The sequence below is a fragment of the Bos taurus genome, chromosome 7, assembly GCF_002263795.3.
Source record: "Bos taurus isolate L1 Dominette 01449 registration number 42190680 breed Hereford chromosome 7, ARS-UCD2.0, whole genome shotgun sequence".
Taxonomy (NCBI): domain Eukaryota; kingdom Metazoa; phylum Chordata; class Mammalia; order Artiodactyla; family Bovidae; genus Bos; species Bos taurus.
In genome coordinates, this window is record NC_037334.1 from 59,602,054 (window position 1) to 59,627,076 (window position 25,023).

The following is a 25,023-nucleotide window of genomic DNA, read 5'->3' on the forward strand; positions in this document are numbered from 1 at the left end:
CTAGAAATAAATTTCACTCAGCCATTTTAAAAATATATATTATTCTAATATTTTATTTAATAAAATATTTGATTACTATGCCAAAGTCATTAGTTCTATAATATTAGTATTATGTTTAAGCTTAAGTGTTATAGTTGTTTCAGAAAAATAGGAAGATTTCCTTCATTATTCTCTGTCTGGAACTATTTTTATATCATTGGGCTTTTCTGATTTTGTCAATTTAGTAGAATTCTTTTTTTAAACAATTTGAGCTGAGTAATTTCACTGGCTCAATTGACATGAGTTTAATGAAACTCTGGGAGATAGTGAAGGACAGGGAAGCCTGGTGTGCTGCAGTCCATGGGGTCACAAAGAGGTGGACACAACTTAATGATGGAACAACAACTATTTTTTTTCCATGGGATTTTTCATTAATGTTTATATCTTTTAATGGTCTCTTTAAGCTTTTCCTTACTCATCTGTTTTCCTAAAAGATGAATATACTTCTTTAAATGCAAATTTATTTGAAAAGTGGTATGTAATGTGGTCTTTATAATTTATACTAATTTCTTCTCTTTCAGTGGTTCTTCCCCCCTTGTATTTTCATATATTATCCACATTTGCTGTGTTTCTATTCTGTTTTTATTTTTCTTATTATCTTCCTAATATTAAAGGTTGAATTGGGTTTTTGTTCTTTTTCTAGCTTTATAAATTGAAGGTTTAATTCATTTTTTCATTTTCATAAACAGTATTATTTTTTGTCCACCTGACTAGTCATATACTGAGAGTGATGCCATATATGCTCCCATTATTAAGTTTCTATTCCTTTTTTCCTGTCCTCTCCATTGTTTCTCTTGAGCATACCTGCTTTCTTAGTTACTTATAACATTTAATGATATCTGGCTTTAACTCTGCTTTGTCATAAGTGGCAATACAACCAATGCTTTCTAAGGACTTTTTTAATTCCTATATATCTTTGCTTTTCTCTTTATTCTCAGATGATGAATCACTTTGTTATGTAAGTATCTCTTAGATGCAGCATATAGTTGAATCTTACTTGAAAGCCATATTAAATTTTTGTTAAAAATTTTTAATTATTGAGTTAAGTCTATTTCCATAAATCAATATGACTAATACTAGTCTCAAAATGCAGTAAATTTTTGGTTAAAATTATTTTTATTATATTTCCTACTCATCTTTTTATTCATAATTTATTTTGCTTTTATGCTTTAAAATACTTTTAACATTTAAGATATATCTTTTCTTCTAACAACTACCTTTATATTATACTTTCTTAGAAAATTTTCTGTTCCTTGATTTCTTATTTAACTGATTAGTATCTGATCTACAAGGTTTTCATGCTACCATTTATTCTCACTTTTTTCTAATGAACTCACTGTAGTCTTCTCTTTCCTTTCTCCTCTTTATGAAATTTATTATCTTTTTTGTCATAGCATGTAGCATAACATTTTTACATAAAATTTTCACTTTATGTCAACCTTTTAGTATAAAATGTTTTAAAATACATTAAATGCTCATAATCAGCCCCTTACCAAACTTCTCCATTAGTCACTTGGTTGAATCAAGTCCATCCATTAGAAAACTGCTCGAGAAGGGCTCACAAATACAAGTAAAGCTTAAGTTATTTTGCACTTAAAGACCCTTTTTCTCTTGGCTTTACCCTAGAATAATATCTGAATTCTGGATTCCCTTATATTTCTTTGAGATTTTTGACAATGCTTTTCTATATTTATCTTGCTTTGCATGTTCCTATTGAGGTATTTGAAACACACAAGTATCTGTTTCCTGTCTTGTTAATTATTTGGACTTTTAGCCAGAAGGTCTTGAAAATTTTTCTTTATGGCACTTGGAAATTTATCTTTCATCTGAAAAGATGACTTGCTTTAAGGCAAGTATAGCCTTGTGCCTAGTTGAAATGACAAAATACTGCCTACAATATAAATGAATCTGATTTTCAGATATGTATTCAGATTTGCAATTTAGATAATGTCATATATCTTCCAACATGAGATGTTCTAAGCCTGTCTGTCTTTGACTTCTTTAGGGATAGGATCCATTTGTTGGCCCACATTCTTCCAGTTATACACAGGAAATATGATAACAAGCCTACGTCCGGTTTTGGCTTCTTTGATTTTCCAGATCATTGGAATTACCTGCCTACACTGAATAACATGGTCAGTTTTTATGCTTTTATTGTACCCCATAAATTTGACTCTTTGTCTTCAATTTCTAAAACACTTTCCTAAGCATCACAGATTTCAGAGTATTGGAGATGCTATCTTAATGATCATTTACTCCACTGTTTTCAAGCCAGCATTGTTTTAGAGACTTCTAAATTGGAGTAATAGGCTGGGTGTGAAGAGTTCCCTCTTCACCTCTTGAAACAAGCTCTTTCATCTTCTCTCTCTCTTCCTTGGTTCCACATAGTATTAAACTTGAAAAGGTAGGTTTTATGTTACCACATTTTGTAAATCACCTTTTACTCCAAAGTTTTCATTTTGCAGAAGTCTTATGAATTAATCTAATAAGACAGCAATAACTTCTTCATATTGAGAACTTGAAAGAAATAGAGAGATACAACTGTATTTTTAGATGGAAAAACTTAAAAGCACAAAAGACAGAAAATGTGCATCTATTAACTTGTTTGAACAACTGTATTTTGACTAGTAATGGATAAATCTTATAACTAAACAAAATTGCTCTAAGGTGACATAAAAAATATGACAATTTCCTAGAGTTTTGATCATAGAAACAGCATGATTCTATGTAGGATTTACATTATTATAGAGTACATATCTATAAACACTTTAAAAACTTCATTTAAATATATAATTATCTGATAAAATAAGGTTAAAATGTAAAAGCCAAATAACAGTCTGATGTGCTTCTAGTACAGACAACTTCCAAGGCATCAAGCCTGTATCTAATTATCACTACCCAAACTCTTCCTTTTCTTGCTTTAATTTTCTCACTCCTTCCTAGGCCACTTGCTTACAAAACTTGTTCATCTTAAAATCTGTAGCCACATATTACCTTTTCCCCTCCCCATATTTCGGGGTGTATTAGACCAAATTGTCCTCAAACTGTCTCCAGCCTCGCATGAATGACTTTAAAACCTTTAGGTAGAACACAGAATGACTTTGTGTCTTATTTGCCCTAGGCCATCTGTTTTACCCCATCAAACTTCTCATAAATTAAAGAATGCAGTCTGATCTATGTGACCAAGGAGAAAAGGCAAACAAGATAATCAATCTCCAGTGCTGTTAATCTTTGTCTTCTCTACTTCCTTTGTGTAAGGTAGGTCATGTGGGAAATCTAGGGAGGTAGCCCTGGTGTATAGTATTCTTTCCAGAAATAATAGTCCCTATTTTCCTGAGGAAAACACTGAGATTCAAAAGTATGTTTTCTTTAAATGTAGCAACACTTTTTGTAGGCTTACCAAAGCACTGGAAGAGTAAGCAGCTCCTTTTAATGTGTGCATAAGGGACGTTCTACCTGCACTTTCTCTCACTTATTTAAGCCTTCTGTTCATATGCTGTGTTTTATTGATCTTAGGGTTGGGTAAGAAAAAGAGATTTGTTGGCCTTAACTACAGTTCTAGGTGGTTGAAACAGTACCTCTGCAAGTAGTGAACTTTAGAAAAGTGGATCCAGATTCTGTCCACTGGAAATATGTAGTACATTCACATCTATTTCTCTGCTCTGTCAGCTGAAAGACTCTAGAAACAATGATACTCCTATAACAAAGAGCGTACCTAACACTTAGATTTTGGTTTCTAATCATATTCTCTAATAAAAGGAAGTAGAAGTCCTTGGAGAAATGACTGATTTTAGGAGCAGGGCAGCGAATAAACAAGTTGAGCCTAGGGCATCTTGTGGTGCCAGAAAGTAAGGAAGTGCTCAGATAACAAAACAATGATGCTATGTCAGAGACCTTGTTGCCAAATGAAAGAGATCCCAATAGCCAAAGCTGGGGGGAAAAAAAGTGTGCTTATGAGGAAAAACATACATTTTAGGATAGAGACAGTGTCCAAATAAACAATATGAGTTCAAATAGACTTTTTGGAATAATATCTATGGAATGAGTGCAAGTTGCTTGAGGCAAATGATCTTATCTGCTTTGCCTACCACTCTATCCTTACTGTTTTTATCACCTAGGCCAATATATAATAGGCATTTAATTGTATACACTGAATTTTTAAAAAGAGATTTAATGCAGACATTAACAAATATTAGTTCTTGCCCATCTACACCTAAAGCAAGAAAAAAAAAAAAATACTGCACAGCTTAATGGTAGAATTTTTAGAAGTACTGGAAACATTTTGGTCACACTGTTTTGAACTGCCTACCTTAAGGACAGGGTAGATGAATAGAAGGATACCAATATGTCTGTGTTTCATTTATGTATACATTCATTGAACAACCTCAATAACTAATCTTGCTAATAACTGTCTTCCCAATATCAGATGTCTCACAGAATATCTATTTCGATACCACACTTAATCCGATAAAAACACACATACTATGTTCTAAAGTTCCTTGATCACGAGGTTTATGCAGTAGGTTTGTTAATCAACTGTAATTTAGTGACCCTTTCCTGGAAATTCTAATCTACTTTAATGGTGTGATCCCAGGAATCTATCATGTAAAAGCACCCATAATATTCTTGTGACTGTGCGTATTTGAAATACACTTCCATATGTGAAATCTTTTTTTGTGTTAAGCATCTTCCTGGCTTCCATTTCAAAAATGAAAACTAAGAACATTCTCTAATACCATACAGAAAAATAAACTCAAAATGGATCAAAGACCTAAACATAAGGTCAGACACTTTTAAACTCTTAGAGGAAAACATAGGCAGAACACTCTGACATAAATCACAGCAATATCTTTTTGGATCCACCTCCTAGTGTAATGAAAACAAAGACAAAATAAACAAATGGAGCCTAATTAAACTTAAAAGTTTCTGCACAGCAAAGGAAACCATAAACAAAATGAAAAGACAACCCACAGAATAAGAGAAAATGTCTGCAAACAAAGCAACCAACAAGGGATTAATCTCCAAAATAAACAAATAGCTCATGCAGCTCTATGTAAAAAAATAAGTCCAATCAAAAAACAGGCAGAAGATCTAAACAGACATTTCTCCAAAGAAGACATACAGAAGGCCAAAAAGCGCATGAAAAAGATGCTCAATATCACTAATTGTCAGAGAAATACAAAGCAAAACTACAATGAGGTATCACCTCACACTGGTCAGAATGGCTATCATCAAAAAATCTAAAGACAATAAATGCTGGAGAGGGTGTGGAGAAAAAGGAATGCTCCTACACTGTTGGTGGGAATATAAATTGGTACAACCACTATGGAGAACAGTATGGAGGGTCCCTAAAAAACTAAACATAGAACTACCATATGATTGAACAATCCCTCTCCTGGGAATATATCTGGAGAAAACCACAATTTGAAAAGCTATATGTACCCCAATGTTTACTGCAGCACTGCTGACAACAGCCAAGACATGGAGGCAACCTAAATAACCACTGACAGAATGGATATAGAAGATGTGGTGTTTATATATATAATGGAATATTAGTCACAGAAAAGAATGAAATAACGCCATTTGCAGCAACATGGATAAACCAAGAGATTATCATACTAAGTGAAGCCAGACAGAGAATGACAAATATCATATCATTCATATATGAAACGTAACTTTAAAAAATGATACAAATTAAGTTATTTACAACCCATACAATATTGTAAAGCAATTAGCCTCTAATTAAAATAAATAAATTTAATCTAAAATAGAAAGAGACTTACAAATATTGAAAACAGTATAATGAGCAAATCTAAGTAGACCCTCCACTTTCTCTAAAGAGAAAACTTTGCATTCAGCTTTAACACACTGGTTTTTATCAAAACAAACTCTTTCTCTGAAAATTAGACTTAAAAATACATATTATCAGATCAGATCAGTCGTCCAGTCATGTCCGACTCTCTGCGACCCCATGAATCACAGCACGCCAGGCCTCCCTGTCCATCACCAACTCCCGGAGTTCACTCAGACTCATGTCCATCAAGTCAGTGATGCCATCCAGCCATCTCATTCTCTGTTGTCCCCTTCTCCTCTTGCCCCCAATCCCTCCCAGCATCAGAGTCTTTTCCAATGAGTCAACTCTTCGCATGAGGTGGCCAAAGTACTGGAGTTTCAGCTTTAGCATCATTATTACATAAAATTATATAATATACACACATATATGTGTGTGTATGTATAATTTCTGATATTATCTGAAAATGACCAAAGAAGCCAGAATCCTAGATAATGGAAGAATATATTGAAATCACTCCGGCATTCTATGTGACTTTCATCCTTGAGATACTAGCCTGTATGTAACAGGCAAGGGGTCTAGAGACTGAGAAGATGAGTGGGAATTTGACAACTGCAGAGAAAGGGGAATTAAATAATAACAAAAAATAATTCAAAGTTACAAAGGGATGATGAAAGATATGAATTACTTTTATCCCATTGTAAGTTAAGACTACCTGCCACAGTTTCTCTTTCAAAACCAGCAAGAGCTGAAATTCTGAAATACCCTACAGTGATACACATGATATGACCACCAATGGCCATTCTAACTTCTACTACTATTCTCAGTTCACTCCAGTTCAGTCGCTCAGTCATGTCCGACTCTTTGGGACCCCATGGACTGCAGCACGCCAGGCCTCCCTGTCCATCACCAAATCCCGGAGTTTACCCAAACTCATGTCCATTGAGTTGGTGATGCCATCCAACCATCTTATCCTCTGTCATCCCCTTCTCCTCCTGCATTCAGTTTCCCAGTATCGGGTCTTTTCAAATGAGTAAATTCTTTTCATCAGATGGCCAAAGTACTGGAGTTTCAGCTTCAACATCACCCTTCAAATGAATATTCAGGACTGATCTCCGTTAGGACGGACTGGTTGGATCTCCTTGCAGTGCAAGGGATTCTTAAGAGTCTTCTTCAACACCACAGTTCAAAAGCATCAATTCTTCAGCACTCACCTTTCTTTATAGTCCAACTCTCACATCCACACATGACTACTGGAAAAACAATAGCCTTGACTAGATGGACCTTTGTTGGCAAAGTAATGTCTCTGCTTTTTAATATGATGTCTAGGTTGGTCAGAACTTTTCTTCTAAGAAGCAACTGTCTTTTACTTTCATGGCTGCAGTCATCATCTGCAGTGATTCTGGAGCCCAAGAAAATAAAGTCTGTTACTATTTCCACTGTTTCCCCATTTATTTGCCATGAAGTGATGGGACCAGATGCCATGATCTTAGTTTTCTGAATGGTGAGCTTTAAGCCAACTTCTTCACTCTCCTCTTTTACTTTCATCAAGAAGCTCTGTAGTTCTTCTTCACTTTCTGCCATAAGGGTGGTGTCATCTGCATATCTGAGGTTATTGATATTTCTCCCAGAAATCTTTATTCCAATTTGTGTTTCATGCAGCCCAGCATTTTCATGATGTACTCTGCATATAAGTGAAATATGCAGGATGACAATATACAGGCTTGATGTATTCCTTTCCCTATTTGGAACCAGTCTGTTGTTCCATGTCCAGTTCTAACTGTTGCTTCGTAATCTGCATATGGATTTCTCAAAAGGCAGGTCAGGTGGTCTGGTATTCCCATCTCTTTCAGAATTTTCCATAGTTTATTGTGATCCACACAGTCAAAGGCTTTGGCATAGTCAATAAAGCAGAAGTAGATGTTTTTCTGGAACTCTCTTGCTTTTTCAATAATCCAACAAATGTGGGCAATTTGATCTCTGGTTCCTCTGCCTTTTCTAATTCCAACTTGAACATCTGGAAGTTCACAGTTCATGTACTGCCGAAGCCTGACTTGGAGAATTTTGAGCATTACTTTACTAGTGTGGGAGATGATTGCAATTGTGCAATAGTTTGAGCATTCTTTGGCATTGCCTTTTTTGGGGACTGGAATGAAAACTGACCTTTTCCAGTCCTGTGGCCACTGCTGAGTTTTCCAAATTTGCTGGCATATTGAGTACAGCACCTTCACAGCATCATCTTTTAAGAACTGAAATAGCCCAACTGGGATTCCATCACCTCCACTAGCTTTGTTTGTAGTGATGCTTCCTAAGGCCCATGTGACTTTGCATTCCAGGATTTCTGGCTTTAGGTGAGTGATCATACCATCATGACTATTTGAGTCGTGAAGAACTTTTTTGTATAGATCTTCTGTGTATTCTTGCACCTCTTCTCAATTATCTTCTGCTTCTGTTAGGTCCACGCCCTTTCTGTCCTTTATTGTATCCATCTTTGCATGAAATGTTCCTTTGGTATCTCTAATTTTCTTCAAGAGATCTCTAGTCTTTCCCATTCTATTGTTTTCCTCTATTTCTTTGCACTGGTCACTTAGGAAGGCTTTCTTATCTCTCCTTGCTATTCTTTGGAACTCTGCATTCAAATGGATATATCTTTCCTTTTCTCCTTTGCCTTTCACTTCTCTTCATTTCATAGCTGTTTGTAAGGCCTCCTCAGACAGCCATTTTGATTTTTTTGCATTTCTTTTTCTTGTAGATGGTCTTGATCCCTGTCTTCTGTACAGTGTCACAGATCTCAGCCCATAGTTCTTCAGGCATTCTATCAGATTTAATCCCTTGAATCTATTTCTCACTTCCACTGTATAATTGTAAGGGATTTGATTTAGGTCATACCTGAATGGTCTAGTGATTTCCTTACTTTCTTCAACTTAAGTCTAAATTTTCATAAGGAAGTCATGATTTGATCCACAGTCAGCTCCCAGTCTTATTTTTGCTGACTGTATAGATCTTGTCCATCTTTGGCTGCAAAGAATACAAACAATCTGATTCTGGTATTGACCATCTGGTGATGTCCATGTGTAGAGTCTTCTCTTGTGTTATTGGAAGAGGGTGTTTGCTATGACCAGTGTGTTCTCTTTGCAAAACTCTATTAGCCTTTGCCCTGCTTCATTCTGTACTCTGAGGCCAAATTTTCCTGTTACTCCAGGTGTTTCTTGACTTCCTACTTTTACATTCCAGTCCCCTATAATGAAAAGGACATTTTTGGGGGGTGTTAGTTCTAGAAGGTCTTGTAGGTCTTCGTAGAACTGTTCAACTTCAGTTCCTTCAGCATTACTGGTCGGGTCACAGATTTGGATTACTGTGATATTGAATGGTTTGCCTTGGAAACGAACAGAGATCATTCTGTCATTTTTGAGATTGCATCCAAGTACTGCATTTCAGACTCCTTTGTTAACCATGATGGCTACTCCATTTCTTCTAAAGGATTCTTGCCCTCAGTAGTAGATATAATGATCATCTGAGTTAAATTCAACCATCCCAGTCCATTTTAGTTTGCTGCTTCCTAAAATGTCGATGTTCATTCTTGCCATCTCTTGTTTGACCACTTCCAATTTGCCTTGATTCATGGACCTAACAGTCCATGTTCTTATGCAACATTGTTCTTTACAGCACTGGACTTTGCTTCTATCATCAGTCATATCCACAGCTGGGTGTTGTTTTTGCTTTGGCTCCGTCTCTTCCTTCTTTCTGGAGTTATTTCTCCACTGATCTCCAGTAGCATATTGGGTACCTACTGACCTGGGGTCATCTTTCAGTGTTCTGTATTTTTGCCTTTTCATACTCTTCATGGGGTTCTCAGGGCAAGAATACTGAAGTGGTTTGCCATTCTCTTCTCCAGTGGACCACATTCTGTTAGAACTCTCAACCATGACCCATCCATCTTGGGTGGCCCTACATGGCATGGCTCATAGTTTCACTGAATTATACAAGGCTGTGGTCCATATGATCAGATTAATTAGATTTCTGTGATTGTGGTTTTCAGTCTGTCTGCTCTCTAATGCCGAAGGATAAGAGGCTTATGGAAATTCTGGAATGGAGAAACTGAACAAGGGAGCAACTGGGTCTTGTTCCGATGGGCAGGGCTATGCTCAGTAAATCTTTAATACAATTTTCTATTGATGGGTGGAGCTTTGTTCCCTTCTTGTTATTTGAACGTGAATGTGAAGTCGCTCAGTCATGTCACATTGGACTCCGTGCAACCCCAATAGATGGCCTCCTACCAGGCTCCTCTGTCCATGGGATTTTCCAGGCAATAGTACTGGAGTGGATTGCCATTTCCTTCTCCAAGGGATCTTCCCAACCCAGGGATCGAATCCGGGTCTCCCGCATCATAGACAGACACTTTACCGTCTGAGCCACCAGGGAAGTGTATTGTTATTTACCAGGGGCCAAACTATGGTGGAGGTAATGAAGATAATGGCAACCTCCTTCAAAAGGTCCCATGTATGCACAGCTACACTCAGAGTTCCCAATTGAGAGAGTCAGTTCCTAGGCAGATTGATAAGAAGTCCATGGTTCCCAAGGAGAGAAGGGTCTGGGGCTCTCAAAGTGGAGATAGGAGTCTGGAATTCTCAAGGAGGAGAAAAGGACAAACATTTTTATTTTCCTCTACATTCCTTAGTCTTAGTCAATTACACAATTCAGTTTAAACTCAGTACTAGTGATTATACAAGAACAATGTATCCTGCTGGAGGACAGTTTCTCCTTCCTGAAAACCTTCTGACTAATCCTGATATCTTAGAATGTATATTATGGGAGTAGGTCTGGTAGGATCTTTCTATTGTTAAATTCTAACCTTGTTATCCTAAAATGTAAATTGTGAGAGTGGGTCTGGTAAAATTTTCACAAACCTGAGACATTCTTTTGATTCATTGCAATAACTAATTAAAAGGTATATAACTCCATTGCTAACACCAGTAAGTGGGTACTCTTTCTCCCCCCTTCTGATGTCTATGTCAGAAGCTTTCTCTTATCTCTTTTATACTATATTACACAAAAGCTCTGAGTGATCAAGCCTCATTTTTGGACCTGGATTTAATTCTTCTCCTCCAGAGGTCAAGAATCCTGGTGTCTTTTGTGGCTCAGCAACAACCTTTCACAACCCTGCAGCAGGCCACCACTGACCCATGCCTCCACCACAGACTCCTGGACAGTCCCGGGCAAGTCTGGGTCAGTCTCTTATGGGGTCACTGATCCTTTCTTCTGGGTCCTGGTGTGCACAAGGTTATGTTTGTGTCCTCCAAGAGTCTATTTCCCCAGTCCTGTGTAAGTTCTGGCAGCTCTATGGTGGGGTTAATGGTGACCTCCTCCAAGAGGGCTTATGCCATCCCCAAGTCTGCTGCACCCAGCCATACCCAAATCTGCTGCACCTAGAGCCCCTGCCCCTGTGGCAGTCCACTGCTCACCCGTACCTCCACAGGAGACACTCAGACACAGTTCTATCTCAGTCTGTGTGGGGTCTCTGGGTCCTGGTGCACACAAGGTTTGTTTCAGCCCTCTGAGCATCTCTGGTAGGAATAGGGTTTGAGTCTAAACGTGAATTCGCCCCTTCTACAGTTCTGCTGGGGCTTCTCCTTTGCCCTTGGACGTGGGCTATCTCCTCAAAGTCGCTCCAGCTCCACGCAGCTGCTGCTCAAGTGCCTACCATCCTACTGGGGCTTCTCTGTCCTTGGACGTGGGGCATCTCCTCACAGCCCCTCCAGAACCGCACAGCTGCCTCTCCTTCAGCCAATCTAATACACAAGTCTCTTTGCTGTTACTTAATCATGCCATGCACTAGATCCCAGCCTAAGGACTTTTACTCTAGCTCTTCCCTTTGCTTAGAATCCTCTTCTAGCAGGTAAATGTCTGGCTAAATCCCTTACCTCTTTTAGGTCTTTGTTCAAATGCAAGGTCCTCAGATTATCCTGATTATCTTATTTGTTACTACACACATTCCTGCTTCAACACTCCATTTAAGCTTACTTTTTTAGAAATTATTATTTTCTAATATTCTATAAAATTTTACTTCCTTATTAGGCCTTTACCTACTATGTATTTCTTCTAGTGACATGTAAGTTTTACAAGGACAGGAATCATTGCTTAAATATAGATTATAGTCCCCTTGAATAAGGCTAAATGCATAAGTAGGCATTTAAAGTATTGCTGAGTAAACTGCATTATGTCAATTTATGTGCAGAGTGGAGAAATTACTTGCTCAAGACCCAAATATTTTGAACATAAAAAACAGGAAATAAATTCATAACTTCTTGATCCAATTCCCCTTCTCTTTGCACTATTACACATTTGATTTCTGTTAACAATCATGGACAACGATTTGGGTTTCCCTGGTGGTTCAGATGTAAAGAATCTACCTGCAATGCAGGGGATCTGGGTTCAATCCCTGGGTTGGGAAGATCCCCTGGAGAAGGCAACAGCTACCCACTCCAGCATTCTGGCCTGGAGAATCCCATGGACTGTATAGTTCATGGGGTCACAAAGAGTCGGGCACGACTGAGCAACTTTCAGGTTGTTTGTCACTAGGGACATCAGAGTTTCTAACACAGTCTTTCCTGGATTGGAGTTGGTTTGCATTAGAGAGTCAATGGTGACCAGAACTGAGGAGATCAAAGAGTTCAGCTTTACCACATGAAAGCCAGTTCTGAAAAGGACACAGGCACATTCTGTCTGGATAAAAGACGTGCATCCTTTTCATACTTTTCACATATTCCCGACAGAGAGAAGATTGGATTTCATTTTATCGGTCAACTTCTTCAAGGAGCCTGCAATGAAGCCGTCAATTTACCTCAAACTCTCTCCCTCCACCCCACAAATACTCAAGGAAAATAAAACATTGATGGAAATAAAGAAATAAAACCTTCTCTCATAATTACTAGAAGAGAAACTGGAACATGACATTTGTATTCACTTTTTAAGGTGTTATCACATTCCTAGATATACAGTCACTCCTGATGGACTGTGGATTGACTGACTGCCTTACACACCACATGTCCTCTGCTCTGTCTTATCAAAAAAGCACATTTTTTTAAAGACTGGAAAGTAATAACCCATGAAAGATCACCTCAGAAGAAGGTGAGCATAGAGAAATAATAAATCTCCAAGTGGAGGCACTTTTCTAAGTGCACTTTGTGAGAAGGATCGGCACAGTGTGACCCTGGAAAATGAATCACACTGACTCCATCAAAGCAAATTCCACAGGCAACAGACCAAAGGGAAAACACAGCCCCTGAGGGCAGAGATGGGGAACACTGTGTCCAAGAAAGAGGACAGTGGGAAGAACATTAAAAGCGGGGAAATCATAGGAAGGATACATGGTGGTCTGCCAGGTTGTTCCTGGAGCTTTTAGAATACTGAATATTGTGTTTCCATTTTTTTCATAGTGTCCTGGTATAACAACTTAGCATTTAGAAGGTTTATGGTAGTTGAACTTCTTGAATGAGTAGTAAAATTTCAGTCTAGTACAATTACATATCTAGCAGACATGTACATAGAACAATGATAGGCTCTGAACATATCATTCTATCTGAACATAGAACAATGTGGCATATACCTCTCCCCTCACAGGAGAGGGAGATTTTTATAAAGCAATAAAGAAATGAGAATCAGTCACAGCCTACTTAGAGAATAAATATCCCTTAGATTTTATGGGACAAGAATCATTTCGGTAAAACATAAAGATTTTTTTAAGTCTGTATCAGTCAGGTGTACTAGCGCATAGAAAAGTGCTAAGTCTCTCACACACAATTCCCTTTATTAGAGAGAAGGGAGAGTTTGGCAGGCTTAAGAATTCTATAGTGCTTATATAAATACAAAGAAACTGTGTTTCCACCAATGATTTCATAATGAGCAAATTTTTCACAGTATTTTAAATATTGTACTTTGTTTTGTAACCAGAGGTCCCCAGAAAATGTAGGCCATGGAAAATCAGAGATTACAGAATAAAATCAGTTGATTTATATAGCTACTGACATAAAAGCTGTGGAGCAAATACGAATCACTTCAATGAGTACTCCACTAATTATCAACAGGGTAGTATCATGTCCTATGTATTTTTTTTTAATTGAGATATGACTGACATATTAGTTCCAGAGGTACAACATAAAGACTCAATATTTATACATATTGAGAAATGATTACCACAATAAGTCTAGTTAACATCAGTCACCATACATAATCATTTTATTTTCACATGATGAGCATTTTTAAGATCCATTCTTTTAGTAACTTTCAAATATGCAATACAGCATTATTAACTACAGTCACCATGCTGTGCATTGCATTTTATTTTATTCATAACTCAAAGTTTATACCTTTTGACCCTTTCACCCATTTTCCCACCCCCAGCTGAGCTCTTTTTGTTTGTTTTTAGACTCCATATATAAATGATATCATAAAGTATTTGTTATTCTGAGTCTGACATTTCACATAGCGTCATGCCATCAAAGTCCATCCATGTCGCATCAAACAATAGGATTTCCTTCTTTTTTATAGCTAAATAACAGTCCACTTATATATACATCTTCTTTACCCATTCACCCATTGAGGAGTACTTACACTGTTTCCAAATCTTGGCTACTGTGAATAATTCCACAATGAACAAGGGAACGCAGAGGTCTTCAAGATGTTGCTCTCATTTCCTTTAGATACATACAGAAATGGGACTGCTGGATCCTATGGTAGTTATATTTTTAAAGATACCTCCATTATATTTTCCATAGTGGCTGTGACAATTTACCACCAGCAGTGCACAAGAGTTCCCATTTCTCCACTTCTTGACCAACACCTGTTAGTTTTTGTCTTTCTATTGATAGCCATTGTAACAAGTGTGAGGTGACCTCTCACTGTGGTTTTGATTTGCAGTTCCCTGATGATTAATGATGTTGAGCACCTTCTCAAGTACCTATTGGTCATTTTATGTCTTCCTTGGAAAAACATCTATTCAGATGCTCTGTCCATTTTTTAATTGGGTTGTTTGTTATTTCTGTTGTGAAGCTGAATGAGTATACATATACATACACAGGATATTAACTCCTAATCAGATACATGATTTGCAAACATTTCCTCCCCTTCCATAAGCTGCCCTTTCATTTGTTGGTTTCCTTTGCTATGCAGAAACTAGTTTGATGTAATCTCATTTATTTTTCCTTTTGTTGCTTTTGCTTTTGATGTCAAATCCAAAAAAGCCATCACCAACACTTTAATTCTAGCAGTTTTATACTTTCAGTTATGTTCAACTCTTTAATCAATTTTGACTTAATGATGTCCTTAATGATGTTTTTATATTTGAGCACTTCCAAACCCATACCAAATCCTATATTTAAAATTATTTTTAATAATTTGGAATACTTATTGAGGTATCTTGAATTAATATTAATTTTAAATCAGCAAATGCTCATTTAGTTTTCTTACCTTACATTATAGTGACTGGTTTTTATTCTGCAAATACTTTAAACAATTTTCCAGGGCAGGAATGTTTAGAACTCTGTATTATCTTACTGTTTCTGATAAACATAAGTGCTTGATTGGGGGGAAAGTTGAATTATTTTATGATGTTTGATGAAAATTTCTATGTTTGATAAAACATAATGATGGTTCAAAGAATGATAGGTTTTATGCACAACCAATTTTTTTCTCTATGTTTTTGTCCCTTTGAGCAAGTACATTTGAAAGAATCCTTGTGTCCGTATAATAGCTACTTGCAGGAGTCCAAACAAATAAACATTCTTCATATTACATTTAGAAGAGACCCACTTTGGGGAAACAAAAATGTGTAGATCATTTTGTGATATTTTGAAAAATAAAGTAACGTTTGAGCCTTAGGGCAAATCAATCCAGATGTATATTGACTCTTAAAGTTAAAAACTAATAAATCTAGACTATTTGGCTATAGTCAGTTCAGTTCAGAGCTCAGTTGCATCTAACTCTTTGTGACCCCATGGACTTCAGCACACCAGGCTTCCCTGTCCATCACCAACTCCCGGAGCTTGCTCAAACTCATATCCATTGAGTCAGGGATGCCATCCAACCATCTCATCCTCTGTCATCCCTTTTTCCTCCTGCCTTCAATCTTTCACAGCACCAGGGTCTTTTCCAATGAGTCAGTTCTTCACATCAGGTGGCCAAAGTATTGGACTTTCAGCTTTAGCATCAGTCCTTCCAGTGAATATTCAGGACTGATTTCTTTTAAGATGGACTGGTTGGATCTCCGTGATGTCCAAGGGACTCTCAAGAGTCTTCAACACCACAGTTCAACAGCATCAATTTTTCAGTGCTCAGCTACCTTATGGTCCAACTCTCACATCCATACATGACTACTGGAAATACCATAGCTTTGACTAGATGGAACGTTGTTGGCAAAGTAATGTCTCTGCTTGATAATATGCTATCTAGATTGATCATAGCTTTTCTTTCAAGGAGCATCTTTTAATTTCATGGCTGCATTCACCATCTGCAGCGATTATAGAGCCCCCCAAAATAAAGTTTATCACTGTTTCCACTGTTTCTGCATCTATTTGCCATGAAGTGATGGGACCAGATGCCATGATCTTAGTTTTTTGAATGTTGAGTTTTAAGCCAGCTTTTTCACTCTCCTCTTTTACTTTCATCAAAAGGCTCTTCAGTTCCTCTTCGCTTTTTGACATAAGGGTGGTGTCATCTGCATATCTGAGGTTATTGATATTTCTCCCGGCAATCTTGATTCCAGGTTGTGTTTCATCCAACCTGGGATTTCGCATGATGTCCTCTGCATATAAGTTAAATAAGCAAGGTGAAAATATACAGCCTTGACATACTCCTTTCTCAATTTGGAACCATTCTCTTGTTCCATGTCCGGTTCTAACTGTTGCTTCTTGATCTGCATACAGATTTCTCAGGAAGCAGGTAAGGTGGTCTGGTATTCCCATCTCTTTAAGAATTTTCCACAGTTTGTTGTTTTCCACATAGTCAAAGGCTTTAGCATAGTCAATAAAGCACAAGTAAATGTTTTTCTGGGACTCTCTTGCTTTCTCTATGATCCTAAGATGTTGGCAATTTGATCTCTGGTTATTCTGCCTTTTCTAAATCCATATGAAACATCTGGAAGTTCTCGGTTCATGTACTGCGGAAGCCTAGCTTGGAGAATTTTCAGCATTACTTTGGCTAAGGTGTGAGATGACTGCAATTGTGTGGTAGTTTGAACACTCTTTGTCATTGCCTTTCTTTGTGACTGGAATGAAAACTTACCTTTTCCAGACCTGTGGCCATTGCAGAGATTTCCAAATTTGCTGGCATACTGAGTGCAGAACTTTTACAGCATTATCTTTTAGGATATGAAATAGCTCAACTGGAATTCCATCACCTTCACTAACTTTGTTCGTAGTGATGCTTCCTAGGGTCCATTTGACTTCACACTCTAGGATGTCTGGCTGTAGGTGAGTGATCACACTCTCATGGTTATCTTGGTCATTAAGATATTTTTGGTATAGTTCTTCTATGTATTCTTGCCACAGCTTCTTAATATCTTCTGCTTCTGTTAGGTCCATACCATTTCTGTAATTTATTGTGCCCATCTTTGCATGAAATGTTCCCTTGGTATCTCTACTTTTCTTCAAGAGATCTCTAGTCTTTCCCATTCTATTGTTTTCCTCTATTTCTTTGCCTTGATCACTTAGGAAGGCTTTCTTAACTCTCCTTGCTATTCTTTGGAACTCTGCATTCAGATAGTATATCTTTCTGCTTCTCCTTTGCCTTGCTTCTCTTCTTTTCTCAGCTATTTGTAAGGCCTCCTCAGACAACCATTTTGCCTTTTGCATTTCTTCTTCTTGGGGATGGTTTTTTTGATCACCATCTCTTGTACAACGTTACAAACCACTGTCCATAGTTATTCAGGCACTCTACCAGATCGAATCCCTTGAATCTATTTGTCATTTCCATTGTATAACTGTAAGGCATTTGATTTAGGTCATATCTGAATTATCTAGTGGTTTTCCCTTCTTTCTCCAATTTAACTCTGAATTTGTCAATAAGAAGTTCATGATCTGAACCACAGTCAGCTCCCAGTCTTGTTTTTGCTGACTTTATAGAGCTTCTCCATCTACGGCTGCAAAGAATATAATCAATCTGATTTCAGTATTGACCATCTGGTGATGTCCATGTGTAGAGTCGTCTCTTGTGTTGTTTGGAGAGGGTGTTTGCAATGACCAGTGCAGTCTCTTGGCAAAACTCTATTAGCCTTTGCCCTGCTTCATTCCATACTCCAAGGCCAAACTTGCCTATTATTCCAGGTGTCTCTTGACTTCCTACTTTTGCATTCCAGTCCCCTATAATGAAAATGACATCTTCTTTTGGTGTTAGTTCTAGAAGGTCTTGTAGGTCTTCATAGAACCGTTAAACTTCTGCTTTTTTGGCATTAGTTGGTTGGGGCATAGATTTGGGTTACTGTGATAACTTAATGCTTTGCCTTGGTAATGAACAGAGATCATTCTGACATTTTGGAGATTGCACCCAACTACTGCATTTCAGACTCTATTATTGACTCTGAGGCTAAGGGATTCTTGCCCACATTAGATAGAATGGTCATCTGAATTAAATTTGCCCATTCCTATATTAGTCACCCAGAATGAGACAGAGCAGAGTTTCACTTCTGTGTAAGGAACTTTCTGAAATATTTGAGGCTGGTCTGGTGGCAGGATTAGAAACAAAAGGGAAGACATATATTACAAATGTACTAATTTCCCTTAGATTCTGATTGAGTCAGTCCATACATATGGCTATATGACTGGGCCTTTAAATTGCCTAAAGAAAATACAAAAAGCTTGAACTTAGTTTTAGATGTCAGGGCAAGTTGGAAGTGAAAGACAGCTGCATTACAGCCATACTAAGATGCAGCCGTAAAAACCTTCAGTGGACAGAATCTACTGTCAACCTTGTATGAAAGAAGTAGCTTATAATGAGAAGGAAAAAAGTATATGTGCAGACCTTGGAAAAGAATGGAAAGACTGGAGTAGAGGCATATGGATGAACACATTGGAGTATGCATGAGTATGAAGATCTTTAAATCACATATTAATGTCAAACAGAAAGTATCCATCATGAAAGAGGCAGTGAATAATACATACATGTGACAGACACTGACCAAATGTCTTATCCATTTGATGTCTGTTTTGTCTTCAGACACAGCAGTGCAGATACAATGGGATCATTAATAAAGTAGCCTCTGTGGCAGAGATGGAGGCTATGCATGGGTCTCAACATGAGTCTCATTTACTAAAGACTATCTAGTGACTTCTATCTCCAAATGTCCATCCAGTCAGAAATAAAGATCAGTAACATGTCCTGGATAGGCATGTGGTGTGGTTTAGTCACAAAGTTGTGTCCAACTCTTATGACCCGATGGACCATAGCCCACCAGGCTTCTCTGTCCATGGGATTTCCCAGCAAGAATATTGGAGTGGGTTGCCATTTCCTTCTCCAAGAAAGTGAAAGTGAAAGCCGCTCAGTTGTGTCCAACTCTTTGTGACCCCAAGGACTTCTCCACGGAATTCTCCAGGCCAGAATACTGGAGTGGGTAGCCTTTCCCTTCTTCAAGGATCTTCCTAACCCAGGGATCAAACCCACATCTCCCACATTGCAGGCAGATTCTTTACCAGCTGAGCCACAAGGGAAACCCTGAATAGGCATATTGAGATCCAGTTATCAACCAATTGTCAACTTGATGACAATTTGACTACATTAAATTTCTTCTAGTCCCCCACTCTTGAGAGGTTAGTGGTTAATTCTCACAGGAACAGATATTTACTTCAGATGTGGTTTTATAATTACAGCTTGCAAAACCTCAATCAAAACTACTATCCAGGAGCTTACAGGGTACCAGGTTCACAATCTTGGGACTCTACACAACATATTAGCCACTCACATTCATAGCAAATGTGTCACTGGAATGGGTTCATGACTATGGGTTACAATTGCAGCATCACAAACAGTACCAACCAGAAGCTGCTGACCTTCTTGAGCACTAGAATAACCTGCTGAAAGCACAGCCTAAGCGCCAGGTTGTAGGCAATGGATCCTTCAGAATATAGCATACGCTGAATTAAGAGACCACTATACATTACTGCATCCTCAATAAAAAGAATACATCAATCTTCTGATAGTTGTCCCACAAATCATCTCTCCCAGTGAACCACTGGGGACTTTATACTTCTCAGTCCTTGTAACTCTGGACATTGTGCTTACAAGAGGTACTGGCCTACAAACAAAGCACATTCTCACAGAGTCCCATTGAACAAAAAACTAAAATTATCACTTGAAACAAAGGACTCTGTGTGTCCAAGAAACAGTAATCAATAAGAAGAGTCATTTATTTTGGTTGCAGTAATTGACCCTAATCAACTGGAAGATGTGTAAATTTACAGAAAACAGGGACAAGAAATATGTATGAATCTCAGTTAATTCACATGGATGTCACTTGCTACTACCTCTCCCAATTGTGACTGTAAGTGGTAAGTTTGAATCTCTAGCTTGGAAAATCTATGTTTACCAGAAGCTCCAATACCTTAGGAATAATGGCTTGACTTACGCCAGCAAATAAGCCATTGAGACCATCAAAACTGGTCATAGCATAGCTGAGATAAGTGGAATTAATATGGATTATAAAAAAAGGTGACACTGACCTATGTAACAGAAACAGGGAATCATGGCAGCCAAAGTTGTATACACAATTTGGATCTTCCTTTAAGAGAGAACTTGGATCAGCTGAGGAGTGCCCATACTTGGCGGTCATCAGATTCAATGACCTTCAGATCCACCACAGGGGCTGGGTTGAAACAATGCTCTTCCATGGTTCACTGAGGCTTTCTTAGAGGTGCACTGAAGTCTAGGGTCTCTTTACCCTATATTTCTCACTTTGCCATCTCCTTTCATTTATGTCAGATGTCCATCAGAGCATAGCATCTTTCCTTAGCTACTTGTACTCACTCTTTATTTTATCTTTCAAGGCTGCCCACCAGCAAATAACTTGCATTTTTAATCTCTGTCTTGATGCCTGCTTCTCTAAGTACCCAACCCATACATTAATTATTAAGTTACAAGATCAACATATATAGAAAATTCAACTTATCTTTATAGGGAAAAAAACTAATACATAAAAATAAAAATCTAATATGAAACCATATCCAACAACACAATAAACAAAAATATTTATGAATAAGTTTCTCAAAACATAGGAAATATTTCTCTACTGAAACCTATAAAATGGTTTTAAACAAAATTAAAGAAAATCTAAATAAGATCAGAAATATTCCAAATTCATGATTGGAAGACACTGTTATGAAGACATCAGTTCTCTTCAAATAGATCTATGAACTGAATGCAATCCCAATCAAAATCTCTGGAATTTCTTTTCCTGGGTGTTCATAATGGATTCTAAATTTTATATAGAAATTCAAAGGACTTATAAAGTGAGAACTTTACAACAGTGTATTTTGATTCCCCCAACCCCAGTCGTTCTTTGTGCTCTTGTCAGAAACCTTACTTGTATGTATTATAAGAATTATAATACAGTATTAGTTTTGATTTAGACAATTCTAAACACGGTGTATGGGCTTCCCTGGTGGCTTCCCTGTTTGTAAATACTGGGATTTAACAAACAAGGAAATGAATAATGGACAGTGGGAACCAGGTTTCTCATTGATAAAGTGTTAAGGTGCATACATACGAGGGGAGAAACTTAAAAAAATACAGTGTCACATGGTACTGGATGAGAACTGGTGATATTAGCAGATATTCAAGTTATATATATATATATAGAGAGAGAGAGAGAGAGAGACAGAAAGACAGAGAGAGAGTGTTCTATCCTCACAAAAACTTATAATCCCATGTAATTAGAAAAACACTGCTGCTGCTGCAGCTAAGTCACTTCAATCGCATCTGACTCTGTGTGACCCCATAGACGGCAGCCCACCAGACTTCCCCGTCCCTGGGATTTGCCAGGCAAGAACACTGGAGTGGGTTGCCATTTCCTTCTCCAATGCATGAAAGTGAAGTCGCTCAGTCGTGTCCGACTCTTAGCGACCCCATGGACTGCAGCCTACCAGGCTCCTTCATCCATGGGAGACATATCCAAATTGAAGAGATGAAATATAAGATGGTCATCTCAATAGATGCAGAAAGAGCATACGACAAAATTCAACATTCATTCCTAATTAAAACGCTCAAAAACCTGGGTACTGAGGTACTTTATTACTTACTTCCACACAATAAAGGCCATATACGACAAGCCCACAGCTAATATCGTGCTCAATGGTGAAACTGGACATTTTTTCTTTAATACTGGTAACAAAGTTACCTACTTTTACCACTTTTACTCAAAACAGTACTGGCAGTCCTAGCCAGAGCAATTAGGCCAGAAAAAGAAATAAAAATCATCCAAACCAGAAAGGAAGAAGTAGAACTGTTTCTATTTGCAGATGGCATGTTGTTATATATTGAAAAACTTAAAGAACACACCAAAACAAAAACAAAAACTGTTAAAATTAATAAATTTATTTAGTAAAATTTCAGGAAAAACTACGAATATACAAAAATCAGTTGCATTTCTATACTCTTAACAACAAACTATCAGAATGAGAAATTAAAAAAAAAAAAGAAATCCCAATACAATTGCATAAAAAGAAAAAATCTAGGAATAAATGTAACTAAGGAGGTGAAAGACTTGTACACTAGACACAATAAAATACTGATGAAAAAAAACTGAAGACACAAATAAATGAAAAGATATCTCATGTTCTTGGAAAGGAAGACTTAATATTGTTAAAATGTCCATACTACCCAAAGGAAGCCCTACATATTCTACATATTCAATGAAATCCCTCTCAAAATTCCAATGGCATTTTTAAGATACAAAAAAAAAAAAAAAAAAAACCCTAAAATTCATATGCAACCACAAAAGACTCCAACGAGTCAGAGCAATCTTGAGAAAGAACAAAGCTGGAAGCATCACACTTCCTGATTTCAACCTATCAATATATTCCAAAGCTATAGTAATCAAAACAGTATGGTTATGGGCATAAAAAAGACACATAGACTAACAGAATAGAGAGGTCAGAAATAAACTCATTCATACATGGTCAATTAATTTATGACAAAGGAGCCAAGAATACTTGGGCCTGTCTCCTAGTGACAACTGTCACATCTGTGGGTTTTTACAGAGTCATATCCTTCATCAGAGTCATCATGTAATTTACTCTTGATATTGGATGACATGGAATTTATAACCAATAAATCAGACTATCAGGGTTTAACTGAGCTAAGAAAGATCACTCAGTCTAGCTATAAAAGTTTATAAAAAAACTTTTATATGAAGTTATATGAAAAAAAATTTCAAAGTCATAAAATGAAAGAAAAGTCAGTCAAATTGCTTAATTACAGAAATGTCAAGAGTACCCAGATCTCTAGCCTCTAAATACAATGGTGTTTTCAAGTCTCATGCTCTAAGTAATGAGGAAGACTCAAATATCCTGGGGTGAGAAAGGTCATTACAATCAGGAACTAGAAAAAAGTTACAAACTCAGGGATCACAAAGTTGACCAAAAAAAAAAAAATTCTGAAATGGAGCAGGACCCTATGGTCCTTGCCCACCCCAACCCCCCCATTCCTCTGTCTGTCTTGTGTCTGTGGAAAGCTTTAGTCAAAGAATAAGTTTAATCAGAGAAATGAAAAGTGCAGAAACAAAGGAAACAGTCAAAGGAGACCAAATAATAATAATGTAGTCATTAAGCATAGTCAAGGACCATTAGTTATTTTTCAAGGGCTATAGATTACATTCTGAGCCACCTCTGTGAGCTGTCTTGTAGACACTAAAACTTCAGGGTGAAGAAATTAACTACATGATGACTGGACTGTACCCACAACATAAGCAGCCATAATTCTGAGAACTGGCCTCAAAGAAATGGGCACAGACAGACCCTGGAACTGAAGATCAACTGTACCTAAAATAACCCCAAGATGATGTTGGTCAGATCATCAGTGACCAATTTGAAGATGACTGTCAGAGCTGACTGTGCTATTTCTGCATGTAACCCCCTCCAAACTGTCTATAAAAGCTTCTGCCCACTGGTTGCAGTGATGGGGGTGGTGGTGGCGGGGGGGACGCAGGGAGGCAGTTGGCCTTTGGACAGACATCTGCCCTCCCCTGCAGTTGCCAGCATCTGAAATAAAGCAAATTTTCTTTTCCACCAATTTGGCCTGTTTATTGGCTTTAGAGCAGCAAGCAGCCCAACCTCACTCATCATTCGATAACAATTCTAGTGATTAATTTCACTGTTTTCAACATCCTCTGGTAACTCAAAGGATTAACACAAGGTCCAGTAAAACTATTTACCAGAGAAACTGGAAAATCAAAAGTAAAAAGGACATATTTATTATTAATGAGATGCCATCACTGACTGTTGGGAAATAAAACAAAAATATCAAGGACATCCAATTCTACCAATAACACTTGGGTCATTCATTCCCTAGCAGATGAATCAACAGAGATCCAGGAATTACCTTCTTTAGAGAGTCCCATCTTCAGCAGATTGACTTCCAGCTCCACCTGACACATTTGGAAGGCCTAGTCTTCTTGACCTCATTAATCCCTCAAGAACAGCAGGAATCAATTTAGAAATAACAGGACTAGAGAGTTTAACAGACGAGTTCCCAGTAACTGAAGCATGGCCCTCAGAAAAAGACTCAGTGCACAGTACTTCAGCAAAATGACAGCTAGGAATTACGCCCCCTGCCACTCAGCAGCCTCAGCCAAGAAATGTCAATTTTAACAACAATCTGCACATGAAAAATAACCCTCCCAAGAGTTTAGAATTCCAGGTGAGGGATGACCAGTACCTTGGTGAAGCACAGTGATAAGAAGGACGCACTGAGGAGAGTAAGAAAGACAAATTCGTAGTAGCCCCATACTCTTCTCTCAAGCCCATGCAGCTCATGGGAGAAGTGAGCACTGGAATCCACTAAGGATTCCAGAGCTGGCTCGCCCCAGCATCTGATCCACTCCTGAAGCCTTACATGTCTCCCTGCTAGTGCCAGGAACTCAAGCCCTTCCAACCTTATGCCAGCGCCCCAGGCAGCTCCTGCAGCCTCAAAGGCGTACCTTGTCACCAGTTTGC

General features: G+C 37.8%; 1 protein-coding gene across 2 annotated transcripts in view; it reads left to right on the forward strand.

Annotated features, from left to right (window-relative positions):
- The first annotated feature begins 2,087 nt into the window (after positions 1–2,087).
- LOC112447449 (ovomucoid) overlaps positions 2,088–25,023 on the forward strand; it is a 30,325-nt gene continuing 7,389 nt past the window's right edge. Inside the window, exons 1-2 of one of the 2 annotated variants that reach the window (XM_024995249.2) lie at positions 2,088–2,174; positions 3,161–3,297. The gene's annotated coding sequence lies outside the window, so the exon portion shown is untranslated. The remainder of the gene's footprint in view (positions 2,175–3,160; positions 3,298–25,023) is intronic. The other variant, XM_024995250.2, reaches the window with a different exon arrangement.